Source organism: Apium graveolens, chromosome 5 (genome assembly GCF_009905375.1).
Source record: "Apium graveolens cultivar Ventura chromosome 5, ASM990537v1, whole genome shotgun sequence".
Classification (NCBI taxonomy): domain Eukaryota; kingdom Viridiplantae; phylum Streptophyta; class Magnoliopsida; order Apiales; family Apiaceae; genus Apium; species Apium graveolens.
In genome coordinates, this window is record NC_133651.1 from 47,796,162 (window position 1) to 47,813,932 (window position 17,771).

A 17,771-nucleotide genomic window follows, 5' to 3' on the forward strand; every position below is an offset into this window, starting at 1 on the left:
ATTTTTTAATAGCCCATCTAATTACTTTAGTACAAATATTTCAAAATACACCCCCTATGAACCTTAAATAATATTTTAATATTTATTGAGTACTTAAACGTTTATTTTCTCAAGTGCTAATTTTAATAACTCATCTTTTGTTAAAACTCGAATCAAATTAATTATCTCTCGGGGGAATTATTCGGCTTTTGGGAATAACTCAGTTAGTTATTTAAATAATCTGATTTTAAGCTCGTCCTAAATTATATTTATTGAAATATCCTCCCTTTTAAGTGAAGAAAATATCTCAAATTATAAAATATTAATTATTTGCAAATACAATTTCTGATTTAAATATGCCACTTCACCGCACACCTAAAATATTATATTAATTGTCCAGTATCAGCGCACGACTCGTAAAAGATCACCTTTCCGATATAAGTAACTTTCCACGTCGATTAATTTCTAAAACAAATCATTACCATTATTAAATTCTTTTTATGAACCTTTTATCATCAATTAATATATCGTCTACTCGCTGGTTAATATATCTCAAAATCTCACTCTTCGATATTTATGTACATCCAAAATAATATTTCTTTCACAATGTAATATTTCTCTTATATAATAAATTTTCATAAATTTTACTAAATGGTTTGATTCATTTTCGATTAATAATTCTTGTTACTAAAATTCCAACTCCAGTTATCCATTAAATCCTTACTATTAAAATTATGTTTATCTTGTCCGCTATAATTCCAAAGTTTGACTAAAACTAAAATTTTATTTTTAATACTCCTTTCTTACTCACACCCTTATTTTATTTAAATCCATTTTTTTAAATAATATTTACCCAATTTTTTTATTTATTACAATTTATATACCTTTTAGATTTACTTCAAAATTTCCTAAAAATAGTACTCATCTCCAACCCTTCACTTTATTTTCTATTTTTACTTTTATTTATTAATTAATAGTATTTACGCATCTTAAATTTGATAATTCAAATAATTAATTAGTAAAAGACTGTTATGCCCCACCCTCTTCTTCCTCACCTCCCCACCTTCACTAGTTTACATGCCTGCCATCGGTGGCGGCCGCCGTCCGGTCACCAGCCAGCGAATTTCCGGTGAGGCCCAAACTCAATTTTTCTTCGTTATACTCGTTATTACCCGATGTATCAATCTACCCAACTAGTTTTTCAAAATTCGAACTCGAACTAATTTTTCGGTCAAACTCCGGCCAACTCTCTCTCATTCTCTCTCGTCGACCTCCTCTCTCTCTGTTTCTCTCGTTCCCTCCCTCTCTCTCATCTCTCTCTCTCTCTCTCTATCCCCTTCCCTCTCCCACTCTTGTCTCTTTCTCCTCCCTCTCGTATCTACACCACTGTCGTCGCCGCCATCATCGGGGGTGGCTCCTCCACCGCCAAGCACGACACAAACACACATCAATCCAGAAATGATTAAACCAGAAATGTGAACTTTCAAAAGGATATATTAAAAGAACATGATCAATCCAGAAACGTGAACTTTGAATCTCAAATTGCTTAGATCAATCCAGAAACTAAGTAATTTGAATCTAACCTTCAAAATAATCCAGTAATTGAAGTTTAGAGGGAAGAAAAACTACTCATAGTTTATCTCAAAATAAAAGTTTTATATCATCCATTATCTATCTTTAAAAATTACATGAGAGGGGTATTTATAGGCTTATATAATAACCCAAATCCAACAGGAATCCAAGAGAAATTTAATATCAGCTTGAATTAGCTAATATCTGAATTCTTCTAGGAAACAAATTTAAAAACTATATCTGAATAGAAAAAAGACAAAAATCAAATCCAAATAGGAAAATAAAATCCTAAATGCTTAAAATAAGAAAAACCCTTTCAAGTGAAAGGTAAAAACTTGCAAGCAAATTCTAGTTAATAATTATAATCAGTTACTTGTCCAACTTCATGCCGAACTCTTTTATTCATTGTTGTCCAAGTAAGCTTCATAACCCTTATTTACGTCCTCTCCAATTGAACATCACAATGACTACACATAGCCAAATCCCAATTAACATATTCATTCCTTGATTCTCATCATTAGATGATATATATTTTCTATGTAGATCAGATTTGTTGCAAAAAAATAACTTTAGCTTGCTTCTATAAAGAATTTAATCACCAAGAAACAAATTAAAGGATCGTTTTGTTTAGATTGCTTAAAGAATTTAATCACCCACAAACTAAACAAAATATGGATAAGAAAGTATAAAGGAATTAACCACCAACTTTCAAAGGTTTGCAAGTATAAAACTCACGATTTAATCTCATCAAATTCTCTTTCTCAAAAGATTACAATATAGGGGTATATATAGGCTAGGCAAATAACCTAAGCCCATTAGGAATCCCAATCAGATTCAAAATCAGATACCTAGCTAATATTTGAGTCCAAATTGAAAACCCATTAAAACCTAATTTATATAGGAAGTTACATAAAAACCTACTCTGAATAGGAAATTACATAAAAACCAAATTCAACTAGAAAATGAAATCCTAGGTGTTTGAAACAAGAAAAACCTTTTCAAGTGAAAGGTAAAAATTTGTAAGCCAAAATCTACTTAATATATAATAATCAGCCCAATCTAATAGATCAGCCCATGTTGGTAATTAAACTGACTATTGATCTTGTAATATTGTCCAACTGGTTCTCACGAATAATAATGAACGTAGATCAGTCCAAAATCATGTTTGTCTTCATGAGAACACATATATCATCACATGATACTCATACATCATTCTCCTCTTCTTCAAAAAACAATTATCCTCAATTGATAATAAATGTATATGAATATCTTAATATCGTGCTCTGCATCACCTGCATACACACAATCGACACATACACAAACACCAACACAATCACACGCACATCCCACACACAACAGTCCCCCATTATTCCCTTCAATTTTTCCGACAAAATCACACCACCACCCAAAGCCGCGGCGGCCCTCCGTTTTCCAGCCGTCAATTTAATCATTCGACCCCCATAAATCCATCTTGAATCATATACAACACAAAACCCCAAATATTTTCATTATACAACCTAAAACAACAAAACTCCCAAATCCTATAAACCCTAAAAAAATTGGTTAAACCCATAATCAAGTAAACCCAAATCCTTCACCCACACTTAAAATCAATAATTGTATTCAAGTATCTCAAATCCAAGTCATCCAAAAATAGCCAAAACTATAAATACGTAGCTTTAATATTGCCATTGAACCATTATTGCATCTAATTATTAATCTTAATTACCTAAACTTACAACAAGGAAATTAAAAGCACATTAATTCAAATGGAATATTACCTTGAATTGAAATTAATGGCTTAATACAAGAGAGATTTATGTACAAAATTAGCAAGTCCTCAAGCTCCACCAAAATATTACGAATTTCCACTTAAATTCTTGTAGAGATTTTTAGTATTACTTTAGAGAGATTTAGGGATTTGAATGTGTTTAATGTGTATAGTGGATGTGAAGAAGAGTAAAGTTGAATGTTATAAATACTCTATAATTAAATATTTATTTTTTCATTCAATTGAAATTGCTAGAAGCCTCTAACTTCCACTTCACTATTCTAAAAATTTAAATAAAAGAAATATCTTTATCAAATATCTTAGGTGTGAAATAAAATGTATTAACCATAATATTTAATCTTATTTTAGAAAAAATCACCAACTAATATATCTTGAATATACCTTTTTTAAGTCTAAAACTCAATAATTTAAATATTAATTATTTGGTCCACTTAAAATAATAATAATAATAATAATAATAAACAAAAAAATAATATTGACTATCATATGATTATATAAATCCAATAAGATATTTTGTAGTACAAAAATTTGATTTATTGAATAAAAATAATTTCGTATTTAAATAAATCTCAACATAATAATATTACAATATAATAATTTAATATAATCTTTTATATACTTATCCGCAAGCTTAATGATGAATAATTATTATTTGAGGAGAATTGTACCCCTTTCAAATAAACAATAAATATATAAATATCGACAGGGGTTCTCAGAAAGTAATAACTAATAATTATGTTAGATATATTAGAGATGTCATGTCTAATATGATTTGTGTTTAGTTTTTAGAACTTAACAACAGGACATATCAGGACTTACTGGAAATCAGAACTTATTGAAGTCAGAAATTAATATCAGAACTTAAGGTGTCAGAAGATACATATCAGTACTTAAGTGCGGGAAGACTTTCAGATAGGGAATGCGGCTAATTTACAGGAGAAGATCTGGACTAAAGCAAAAGAAGATATGCATGAAGAGTTAGAAGACTAGAAGACTTGTAGAATATATCTGATTGATATATTTTAGGAGACATAATTATATTCCATATCAATTAGAATATATCTTGTAACTGTGTACTATATAAACACAGCTTAGGGTTTACACTATATGTGTTATCATTATCGAGAAACATTATTCATTGTAACCTAGCAGCTCTTAGTGATATTTGTTCATCACTGAGAGAGAACAACAGTTCTATTGTAACAGAGTTTATTTGAATATACTTGATCTTTGTTACATACTTGTGTTGAAATCGATTTGATTGTATAAACACTGTATTCAACCCCCTTCTACAGTGTTGTGTGACCTAACAAGTGGTATCAGAGCTTTTCTATTAACACACATACAGTAAAGATCCAAACAATCATGTCTGAAGAAACACAAACCCTAACTAAGCCCACCAAAACTCAAGAAACTCAAAACACTCAAACCCACAGTCGATATGAGACTATTAGGGTTCCCATACTGAGACCTTCTGAGTATCCCATATGGAAAGTGAAGATGGCTATATTTCTGGAAGCTACAGATCCAAAATACCTTGACATAATTAATGAAAGACCATATAAGCCTACCAAGCTCTCTGTTGCAGTTGCTGATCAATCAGCAAAGTCCATACCAAAGGAGAAAGGTGATTACGTAGCTGAAGACATCTCATCTATTGCCAAGTATGCAAGGGTAACACATTTGCTGCATAGCGCTGTTGATAATGTCATGTCAAACAGGGTAATTGGATGCAAGACTGTAAAGGAGATATGGGATGCTTTGGAGATAAGATGCCAGGGAAATGATGCAATCAAAAAGAACAGGAGGACTATACTCACTCAAGAGTATGAGCACTTTGATCAAAAGCTGATGAGTCATTAACTGACTTATATGACATGTATGTCAAATTCTTGAATGATCTGTCACTAGTGGACAAGGAATATGATCTTGAAGATTCAAATCTAAAATTCCTTTTAGCTCTTCCTGAAAATTAGGATTTGAAGTCTACTACCATAAGAGACAACTATGACCTTACTGAAACTACTCTTGATGAAATTTATGGTATGCTCAAGACTTATGAACTTGAGATGGATCAAAGGAGCAAGAGGCATGGAAGAAAGTCAAGGACAGTTGCTCTTAAAGCTGAGGAGGAATCTCCTAAAGTGGTTGCCTCAAAGAGGGGCAAAGGAAAGACTCTCATCATAAAGTCTGATTCAGAGTCATCATATTCTGATGATGATGATTCAGAAACTGAAAGTTTACCTGAAATGGATGTTGATGTAGAGATGATGCAACTGTGTGCTCTTATGGTGAAGGGTATCACAAAGCCAGCCTACAGGAAATTTAGAAAGGGCAAGAAGTTTTCCAGGAAAGGTGGAAGTTCTGATAAGAAAGGGTTCAGAAAGTCTGAATGCAAAGGAGGAAAGTCTGACAGCGGAGACAACTCAAATGTCAAATGCTACAATTGTGGTGAAAGAGGCCATATATCTCCTGACTGCAAGAAAGGAAAAAATGACAAAGGAAAGACACTTGTCACAAAGAATAAAAGTTGGACAGACACTTCAGATTCTGAAAATGAGGTGAACTGTGCCTTGATGGCAAATGCTCATAGCAGTACTGAAACTACTAAATTGAAGGTTTCTCAAACAACTTATGCTTTTCATACTGATGATATTATTGAGTTGAGATTATATCTTAAAACCATGTTCATTAGTTATAGAGATCAGACTTTAACATGTGAAAGATTAACATCTGAAAATCTTTCTTTTAAGAATAGAAATGACTATTTATAAAAGGAGTTAGTTTTTCTTCATCAAACTAAGAAAGAAAGAGATGAGGCTTTGTATGTTAGAGATGAAGTACTAAAATTGAATGAATCTCTAAAAACTGATTTAGAAAAGGAAAGAGAGATCATCAGAACTTGGACTAACTCTGGCAGAACAACTTAGGATATACTAAGTAGTGGAAACTGGAAAGAGGGCTTATGTTATGGAGATGATAAAAGTGAGAAAGGAACTGTGCAAATTGAGCCAATTGTTGTTAAACAGACTGCTAATCCAAAGGTAAATCCTGTTAAGTTTGTAGCAAAAACTGTAAAGTCTGATTCTGAAAAGATGAAAGAATCTAGAACAGAAGTCAAAGAAAAGTCAACTTCTGACGAATTAGAACATGATAAACCAGCTAAAGTTAACATAGGCTTAATGACAAAGAAGCAGCTTAAGCATAAGCTGAAAGAGATTAGAAATGTGAACAAGGTAAAGGAAGCGAGGAAAAATAGGAATGGAAAGGAAGGTGTGAATAAAAGCAACAATTATATGCTTGTTCCTAATGCTCCTAGAAAGAAATGTTATAACTGTGGAAACTCTAACCATCTTGCTTCTTTTTACAGGAAAAATAAAGATATAAACTCTTTACCTCCTAAATCAGGAGTTAAGAGTCAGTCTGTTAGGTTTAAATCACAAAATCCTTGTTTTCATTGTGATGGCTTATGGCATTCCATTTATACTTGTAAGGAATATCATAGTTTGTACTATGATTATTATCAAATAAAACTTTCTTTGAAGAAAGTTAGTATTATTCCTTCTAGTGTAAAGTCGGATGTAAAGTCTGATATAAATTCTGATAAACAGCATGTTAGCATAAACTCTGGAAAAAAATTCGCTGCAAATGCTAACAAACTTAAAAAGGCCAAACGATCCAAGCAAGTCTGGGTCTTTAAAACTAACCAATAGTGGTCTTTGTGATTGCAGGGCAACAGGAAAAACATCCTAGTTCTGGACAGTGGATGTTCAGGACATATGACTGGAAATAAAGCCCTGCTATCAGATTTTGTGGAGAAAGCTGGCCCAGGAGTTTCTTATGGAGATGGCAACATGGGAAAAACTCTGGGATATGGCAATATCAATCTTGGGAATGTCATCATTAAGTCAGTAGCTCTTGTCTCAGGACTTAAACACAATGTGCTAAGTGTGAGTCAAATCTGTGACAGAGGTTATCATGTGGTTTTAAGTAATTCTACAGGCAAAGTAATTCTGAAAGGTTACAGGCATGGTAACATTTATGAAGCCGGACTTTCAACAAATTCTGATGGTTCTGCAATCTGTCTGTTAAGTAGAGCATCAATTGAAGAAAGCTGGAATTGGCATAAGAGACTCTCTCATTTAAATTTCAACAACATAAATGAGCTAGTAAAGAAAGATCTTGTGAGAGGACTGCCAAAATCAGTATTTGCTCCTGATGGCCTTTGTGATTCTTGTCAAAAGGCAAAACAAAGAAAATCTTCATTCAAGAGCAAAACTGAATCCTCAATTCTTGAGCCTTATCACTTACTGCATGTTGATCTATTTGGTCCAGTAAATGTCATGTCAATTGCAAAGAAGAAATATGCTATGGTTACAGTGGATGAGTTCACAAGATACACTTGGGTGTATTTCTTGCATAAGAAGAATGAAACTGCATCTACTCTAACTGATCATGTCAGACAACTATAAGTTGGTCAAAGATTCTGTTAAAATAATAAGAAGTGATAATGGCACTGAGTTCAAGAATTCAATCATGGAAGAGTTCTGCAAAGAGCATGGAATTAAGCAGGAATGTTCTGCACCTGGAACTCCACAGCAAAATGGAGTTGTAGAAAGAAAGAACATGACTCTCATTGAAGCTGTGCAGACTGCTTGTTTTATATATAATGCTATACTCATAAACAAGCATGGAAAAACACCATATGAGATGGTGAAGAAAAAGAAGCCAAATCTGAAATACTTTCATGTATTTGGATGCAACTGTTTTGTTCTTAAGACTCATCCTGAATAGCTGTCAAAATTTGATCTAAAAGCTGATGAAAGAATTTTTGTTGGATATCCACTTTCCATAAAAGCCTTCAGAGTCTACAATTTAAGAACAAGGGTTGTTATGGAATTTATCAATGTATCTTTTGATGATAAAAAGATTACAGGACTTGAAGATTTCAATGATCATGATCAGCTGAGATTTGAAAATGAAGATTTAAATTATGATTCTGCAAATTCTGATGGCTTAAATCCCGATCCTGTAAGTTTTGACGGGTTAAGTTCTGATGTCATTGAAACTGTGGTAACTACTCTAAGGGAAAATGCACCTGTTTAGGGGGAGCAAGCTGAAGATCCTACCACAACTCAAGACTCTCAAGAAGCATCAGAACCTGTCACTGACTCTTCAAGTTCTGATTCATCAAGTTCTGATGAGCCAAATTCTGATAATTCTGGAAACTCTGTTTCTTCAAATCATGAAGGATCCAACTCAAATTCTGATGTCTCAGAGAGTTTAACTACATGGGGAGTATCAAAAAATGCTAATGGAGACAACATGGATCATGGGGGAGGATCCAGTTCTAGAGAACAACTTCCATCTACAAGAAAGTGGACTAAGGCACATACACCTAACTTAATAATTGGAGATCCTGAAGCAGATGTAAGAACTAGAACAACAATATCAAATGAATGTCTCTATCATTCCTTTCTATCTCGGACTGGATCAAAGAAAGTGGAAGAAGCTCTTCAAGATGCTGATTGGGTGCAAGCAATGCAGTAAGAGTTAAATGAATTTGAAAGAAATAAAGTCTGGACCCTAGTGCCCCAAGACCAAATAACAGATCAATTATTGGCACAAAATGGGTGTTCAGAAATAAAACTGACAGTGATGGCATAATTATAAGAAACAAAGCAAGGCTGGTTGCTAAAGGCTACTCTCAACAGGATGGTATTGATTATGATGAAACATTTGCACCAGTTGCTAGATTGGAAGCCATAAGAATCTTTTTGGCTTATGCTGCTCACAAGAAGTTTAAAGTCTTTCAAATGGATGTGAAAAGTGCTTTTCTCAATGGAGAATTGGAAGAAGAGGTATATGTTGAACAACCTTCAGGATTTGTAGATCCAAAATTTCCAAATCATGTCTACAGACTTGACAAAGCACTTTATGGCCTTAAGCAAGCTCCAAGAGCATGGTATGAGACTTTAACTCAATTTCTTCTGGAAAGTGGATTTCACAGAGGTACAATTGATAAAACACTGTTCTACCTCAACCATGGAAATGACTTACTTTTGGTACAGATATATGTTGATGATATCATATTTGGTTCTACAAATGCCAAACTCTGTGAAAGGTTTGCAAAGCTAATGCGGTCAAGATATCAAATGAGTATGATGGGAGAACTTAGCTATTTTCTGGGACTTCAAGTCAAGCAAAATGAAGAAGGTACTTTTATATGTCAATCTAAGTACATCAGAAATTTACTCAAAAAATTTGGAATGCAAGATTGTTCAACTGCATCCACTCCCATGGACAGTGCAACCAAGTTAGATAAAGATACTGGTTCATCAGTAGATATTACTAACTACAGAGATATGATTGGCTCTTTACTCTATTTAACTGCAAGTAGACCTGATATCATGTATGCTACCTGTCTTTGTGCAAGATTTCAGGCTGATCCAAGAGAACCTCATCTAATAGTTGTGAAAAGAATTTTCAAGTATCTAAAGGGTACAACTGATCTAGGATTGTGGTATCCTAGAGAATCAGATTTTAAGCTAATAGGTTACTCAGATGCAGATTTTGCAGGATGCAAAATAGACAGGAAAAGCACAAGTGGAAGCTGCCAATTTCTTGGAGGCAGATTGGTTTCTTGGTTTAGCAAGAAACAGAAATCAATTTCCATATCAACTGCAGAAGCTGAATATATTTCTGCAGGAAGCTGTTGTGCACAGATTCTTTGGATGAAGAATCAGTTACTGGATTATGGGTTAGAATTTTCTAAAATACCTATTTATTGTGATAATCAAAGTACTATTGCTATGACAGGTTGTTAGATATATTTGATAATGTCATGGCTAATATAATTTATGTTTAGATTTCAGATCTTACTTAACAGGAAAAATCAGTACTTTACCGTTGATCAGTACTTATACTGGAAGTCAGGACTTAAGGATATCAGTACTTATATTATCAGGAGATAATCATCAGAAGTTAGATATCAGAACTTAAGTGCTGAAGGATGATCAGATAAGGACAGTAGCTGATTAAAGGAAAGAAGATCGAGATAAACATAAGAAGAGATATGCATGAAGAAGGAGTTCCGTGAAGAATGGAATACTTGGAAGAAAAGATATCTGATTGATATATTTTAGGAAGCAGAATTATATTCCATATCAATTAGCGATTATCTTGTAACTGTGTAGTATATAAACACAGACATAGGGTTTACACTATAAGTGTTATCATATTAAAGAAGATTATTTATTGTAACCCTAGCAGCTCTCGTGATATTTGTTCATCACTGAGAGGTAACAGTTCCATACTGTAACAGAGTTTATTGTTTCAATAAAGTTTGCTTTCTGTTACTTAATATATTAAAGTTCGATTTGATTGTATTATACACTGTTTTCACCCCCTCTATAGTGTGTGTGACCTAACAAGTGGTATTAGAGCTTATCTGTTAACACAAATACAGTTAAAGATCCAAACACAATCATGTCTGACACAGAAACTCCAACTAAGCCTACCAAAACTGAAGAACCTCCAAAGACACAAATTCAAAGTCGGTATGAGACTATCAGAGTTCCCATACTAAGACCATCTGAATATCCCATATGGAAGGTAAGGATGACCATGTTCCTGGAAGCAACAGATCCAGAATACCTTGATAGAATCAAGAAAGGGCCTCACAAACCAACCAAGCTCGCTGTTGCAGTTGCAGATGAAGCAGCAAAGACCGTACAAAAGGAGAAGAGTGATTATACTGCTGAAGATATAGCATCAATTGCTAAGGATGCTAAGGTACGACACTTACTGCATAGTGCCATTGATAATGTAATGTCAAACAGGGTAATCAACTGCAAGACTGCTAAGGAGATATGGGATGCTCTGGAAATAAGGTGTCAGGGAACTGACACAATTAAGAAGAACAGGAAGAAAATACTCACTCAAGAGTATGAACATTTTGACTCAAAGACTAATGAGTCATTGAATGATTTATATGATAGATTTGTCAAACTTTTGAATGATTTGTCATTGGTTGATAAAGAGTATGATCTTGAAGATTCAAACCTTAAATTCCTGTTAGCTCTTCCTGAATGCTGGGATTTGAAGGCAACGACAATAAGAGACAACTACAATCTTGATGAAACAACTCTTGATGAAATCTATGGAATGCTCAAGACTCATGAACTTGAGATGGAACAAAGAAGCAAGAGGAAAGGAGGAAAGTCAAGGACAGTTGCTCTTAAGGCTGAAGAAGAATCCCCTAAAGTAGCTTTCTCAAGGAAAGACAAGGGTAAAGCTCTTTTCATAAAGTCTGAAACTGAGTCATCAAGTTCTGAAAGTGATGATGACTCAGATTCTGAAAGCTTGCCTGAGACTGATGCTGATGAGGAGATGATGAAGCTGTGTGCTCTTATGGTGAAAGGAATCACAAAGATTGCATACAAGAAGTTCAGGAAGGGAAAGAAGTTTTCCAGGAAAGGCATAAGTTCTGATAAGAAGAATTTCAGAAGATCTGAAGGCAGAGGAGGAAAGTCTGACAGAGGAGATTATACCAATGTTAAATGCTATAACTGTGGTGAGAAAGGCCACATATCTCCTGATTGCAAGAAGGCAAAGGGTGACAAAGGCAAGGCTCTTGTCACAAAGCAGAAAAGCTGGACAGACACCTCAGACTCTGAAAGTGAGGAGAACTATGCATTGATGGCAAATGCTGATAAAGAAAGTGCTGAGAGCAGTTCTGAAGCTGCTGAAACAAAGGTACCTCAGACTACTTATGCTTTTCATACTGATGATATTAATGAGTTGAGAAGATATCTTAAAACCATGTTTGTTAGTTATAGAGATCAAACTTTAACATGTGAAAGATTAACTTCTGAAAATCTTGTTTTTAAGAAAAGAAATGATTTCTTAGAAAAAGAGTTAGTCATGTTCCATCAAACTCAGAAGGATAGAAATGATGCTTTTTATGTTAGGGATGAAGTGCTAAAAATGAATGAATCTCTAAAAACTGAGTTAGAAAAGGAAAGAGAGATTATCAGGACTTGGACTAACTCTGGCAAAATAACTCAAAATTTGCTAAGTAGTGGAAACTGGAAAGAGGGCTTAGGTTATGGAGAAGATAAGTATGATAAAGGAATTGAAGAAATTAAGCCTGTTGTTAAGCAAAAGCCAAAGTTAAAACCTGTTAAGTTTGTAACTGTAAAGTCTGAAAATGAGAAATCAGAAGTTAAAGAGGAATTAACTTCTGACAAACTAAAACAGGAAAAGACAGCTGAAGTGAACATAGGCTTAATGACAAAGAAGCAGCTTAAGCATAAGCTGAAAGATGTTAAGAATGCAAACAAGGTAAAATCACCTAGGAAAAATAGGAATGGAAAGAAAGGTGTGAATAAAAGCAATGATTATAAACCTGTTCCTGATGCTCCTAGGAAATTATGTCATAACTGTGGAAGTTCTAACCATCTGGATTCTTTTTGCAGGAAGAATAAGAATATTAACTCCTTACCTTCAAAATCAGGAGTTAAGAGTCAGTCTGTTAGATACAAACCACAAAATCCTTGTTTTCATTGTGGTAGTTTATGGCATTCCATTTATACTTGTAAGGAATATCATAGTTTGTACTATGATTATTATCAAATAAAACCTTCTTTGAAGAAAGTTTCCATTGTTCCTTCTAGTGTAAATTCTGATTCAAAGTCTGATATGTAAGTTCTAATAAGAAAAATGTTAACATAAACTCTAATGCTAAATCCGCTGCAAATGTTAACAAACTTAATAAGGCCAAAGGATCCAAGCAAGTCTGGGTCCTTAAAACTAATAATTAGTGGTCTTTGTGATTGCAGGGCAACAGGAAAAATATTCTAGTTCTGGACAGTGGATGTTCAGGACATATGACTGGAAATAAGGCCCTGCTATCAGACTTTGTGGAGAAAGCTGGCCCAAGTGTTTCTTATGGAGATTCAACATTGGAAAAACATTGGGATATGGTAATATCAATCTTGGAAATGTCATAATTAAAGAAGTAGCTCTGGTCTCAGGACTTAAACACAATCTGCTGAGTATAAGTCAAATCTGTGACAGAGGTTATCATGTTGATTTCTTTGAAGAACACTGTGAAATTGTGAGTAAATCTAAAGGTAAAGTTGTTCTGAAAGGATACAGGCGTGGTAACATTTATGAAGCTAAGCTTTCAACAAGTACTGATGGTTCTGCAATTTGTCTGATGAGTAGAGCATCAATTGAAGAAAGCCGGAATTGGCACAAGAAACTCTCTCATTTAAATTTCAATAATATAAATGAACTGGTCAAGAAAGATCTTGTGAGAGGATTGCCAAAGTCAGTATTTGCTCCTGATGGCCTTTGTGATTCCTGTCAGAAAGCCAAACAAAGAAAATCTTCTTTTAAGAGCAAGACTGAATCATCAATTCTTGAGCCTTATCATCTATTACATGTTGATCTATTTGGTCCAGTGAATGTCATGTCTATTGCAAAGAAGAAGTATGCGTTGGTTATAGTGGATGAGTTCACCAGATACACATGGGTGTATTTTTTGCACACAAAAAGTGAAACTTCATCTATCTTGATTGAACATGTCAAACATCTGGATAAATTGGTTAAAGATTCTGTGAAAATCTTAAGGAGTGATAATGACACTGAGTTCAAGAATTTGATGATGGAAGAGTTCTGCAAAAACCATGGAATAAAGCAGGAATTTTCTGCTCCTGGAACTCCACAGCAAAATGGAGTTGTTGAAAGGAAGAATAGAACTCTCATTGAAGCTGCACGTACAATGCTTGAAGAAGCAAAGCTTCCAACCTATTTCTGGGCTGAAGCTGTGCAGACTGCTTGTTTTACTCAAAATGCAACACTCATTAACAAGCATGGAAAAATACCATATGAGATGGTGAAGAAAAAGAAGCCAAATCTGAAATACTTTCATGTATTTGGATGCAAGTGTTTTGTTCTGAAGACTCATCCTGAACAGCTATCCAAGTTTGATCTAAAAGCTGATAAAGGAATCTTTGTTGGATATCCACTTTCCACAAAAGCCTTCAGAGTCTATAATTTGAGAACAAAAGTGGTCATGGAATCTATCAATGTCTCTTTTGATGACAAGAAGATTACTGCTCTTGAAGATTTCATTGACCATGATCAGCTGAGATTTGAAAATGAAGACTCAAATTCTGATACTGAAAATCCTGACAGTCTAAGTCCTGATACTGTAAACTCTGATGGATTAAACTCTGATGTTATTGAAACTGTGGTGACTACGTCAAAGGAGGATGCACCTATGCAGGGGGGGCATACTCAAGATCTTACCACATCTCAAGAAACATCAGAACATACATCTGGCTCTTCAAGTTCTGATTCGTCAAGTTCTGATAAGCCAAGTTCTGCCAGTGCTGAAAATCTAAATTCTGAAGAATCCAACTCAGAGAGCATAGTTTCAGGGGGAGCATCAGAAAATGAAAATGAAGACATCATGGATCATGGGGGAGCATCCAGTTCTAGAGAAAACCTTCGATCTGCAAGGAAGTGGACAAAATCACATACACCTGATTTGATAATTGGAAATCCTGATACAGGTGTCAGAACTAGAACAGGTACTTCAAATGAATGTCTTTACAATTCTTTTCTCTCTCAGACTGAGCCAAAGAAAGTGGAAGAAGCTCTTCAAGATGCTGATTGGGTGCAAGCAATGCAGGAAGAGTTGAATGAATTTAAAAGAAATAAAGTCTGGACCCTAGTGCCAATACCAAAGAATAGATCTGTTGTTGGTACAAAGTGGGTATTCAGAAACAAAATTGACAGTGATGGCATAATTACAAGGAATAAGGCAAGGCTGGTTGCAAAAGGATATTCTCAACAGGAGGGAATTGATTATGATGAAACATTTGCACCAGTTGCTAGGTTAGAAGCCATAAGGATATTTTTGGCTTATGCTGCTCACAAAAAGTTTACTGTCTTTCAAATGGATGTGAAAAGTGCTTTTCTCAATGGAGAATTGGAGGAGGAGGTATATGTTGAACAACCTCCAGGCTTTGTAGATTCCAAACATCCAGATTATGTCTACAGGCTTGATAAAGCACTTTATGGACTTAAGCAAGCTCCTAGGGCATGGTATGAGACTTTAGCTCAGTTTCTTCTGGAAAGTGGATTCAACAGAGGAACAATAGACAAAACACTTTTCTACCTCAACCATGGGAAGGACTTACTTCTGGTCCAGATTTATGTTGATGATATCATTTTTGGGTCTACAAATGACAGACTTTGCAAGAAGTTTGCCAAACTAATACAGTCAAAATATCAGATGAGTATGATGGGGGAACTTAGCTATTTTTCGGGCCTTCAAGTCAAGCAGAATGAAGAAGGCACTTTTATTTGTCAAACTAAGTACACCAGAAACTTGCTAAAGAAATTCGGAATGCAAGATTATTCAAGTGCATCCACTCCCATGGCCACTGCAACAAAACTGGATAAGGATACTGGTAAATCAGTAGATATTACTGATTACAGAGGTATGATTGGCTCTCTACTCTATCTAACTGCTAGTAGATCTGATATCATGTATGCTACCTGTCTTTGTGCAAGATTTCAAGCAGATCCAAGAGAACCTCACTTAACAGCTGTGAAAAGAATCTTTAAGTATCTTAAAGGAACAGCTGATCTGGGATTGTGATATCCTAGAGAATCAGATTTTAAACTAATAGGTTACTCAGATGCAGATTTTGCAGGTTGCAAAATTGACAGGAAAAGCACAAGTGGAAGCTGCCAATTCCTTGGAGACAGATTGGTTTCTTGGTTCAGCAAGAAACAAAAGTCAATTTCCACATCAACTGCAGAAACAGAGTATATTGCTGCAGGAAGCTATTGTGCACAGATTCTTTGGATGAAGAATCAGTTACTGGATTATGGGTTAACATATTTCAAAATCCCTATTTACTGTGATAATCAAAGTGCTATTGCTATGACAGGTAATCCAGTTCAACACTCTATAACAAAGCACATCAGCATCAGGTACCACTTCATAAGGGAACATGTGGATGAAGGTACAGTGGAATTGCACTTTGTTCCAACAGATCAACAACTAGCAGATATCTTCACAAAACCATTGTGTGAAGCCACTTTTATAAGATTGGTAAATGAACTTGGAATGGTTTCAAGTTCTTTTTCTAAATCTGCCTAGTTGTATTCTGATGCATCAGACTTTATGATCAGTATTTACAGAATGTAATCTCTTTGTGTATTCTGTGATTAATTGAAATATTCGTTTAAGTACTGATTGTTGTCTGATATATGTTTCTAAACTCTGATAAGTGATATGTCTGTTTAAGTAACTATTCAATCCTATGAGGATAACTGTGCTAGATACTGACCTACTAGTCTTCAATAAACAAATGATCCCATGTAAGAAGTAATTATTTCTGTGGAAATCTTATGACACTAGCAAATTCTGATAATTGAGCTTAGTTGAATTTACTTTGTTTATCTTATTAATAAGTCACAAATTAGAATAATGCTACTCATCTGTTAAGTTCTGATACTAGTAAAACTGCTGAATGTACTAAGTGCTGATAAACCTCACTTATAAAAAGAAAAATCAAAAGGATCAAAGAATAAAATCAGGCACTCATTTGAGATCTAGAGTAAAAATGTGGAAGGGAAGACCCAAGTGCATTGCTGGTATAAAGTAAATATGCATTAGAAAAGCAAAATATTTTCTTGGTGACTTTTCACACTCTATGATTACTGGAGAAATACTCTGATAATAGCATAAATTCTGATAAGCAGTCGTGACTCACTTACACTGAGGAGCCACTGTAAAATAGAATTTAAAAAGATGCATAAAATTAGCACAAAACAGTTGAGGTGGACTCAAGCATGCACTCATTCATCAGTAGGTTTCAGGATAATGACAGCTCTTTAAAAAAATTTTAGTTATACCTTATTTCTAAGATGTACTGAAGTGAATCAGACTTTACTCTTTGTCTGCTATTTAGCTTGATGCACACACTAATCACTCCATCTGAATGATGAAAATTACTGTGGTGGTCTATGTTGTTTTAGATAAACAGTCATTGTATCATTTTGCACTAACTCTGAGGCCAAGTTCTGGTTGCATATTCTGACGATTAAGTTCTGAAGAGTATAACTCAGAACTTGTATGAGGATTTACTTAGATAGGCATTCCTTTTTCGAGTTAAGAAATTATGTTCTGATGACTGTTAAGTTCTGATATAAGTCTAAGTTCTGATATTACAGTCTAAATTCTTTACTTGACTTATCTGTGGATAAAATTTGATAACAGTCTAGGTTCAAACTAGAATATGTTGAAGTGGAAGATTAATAGTCACTATGGTTAGGGTTAATGGTATTCATACTTGAACAGTCCACTTTTACTTGTTTCTTGTGCGCATTCAACCATTTT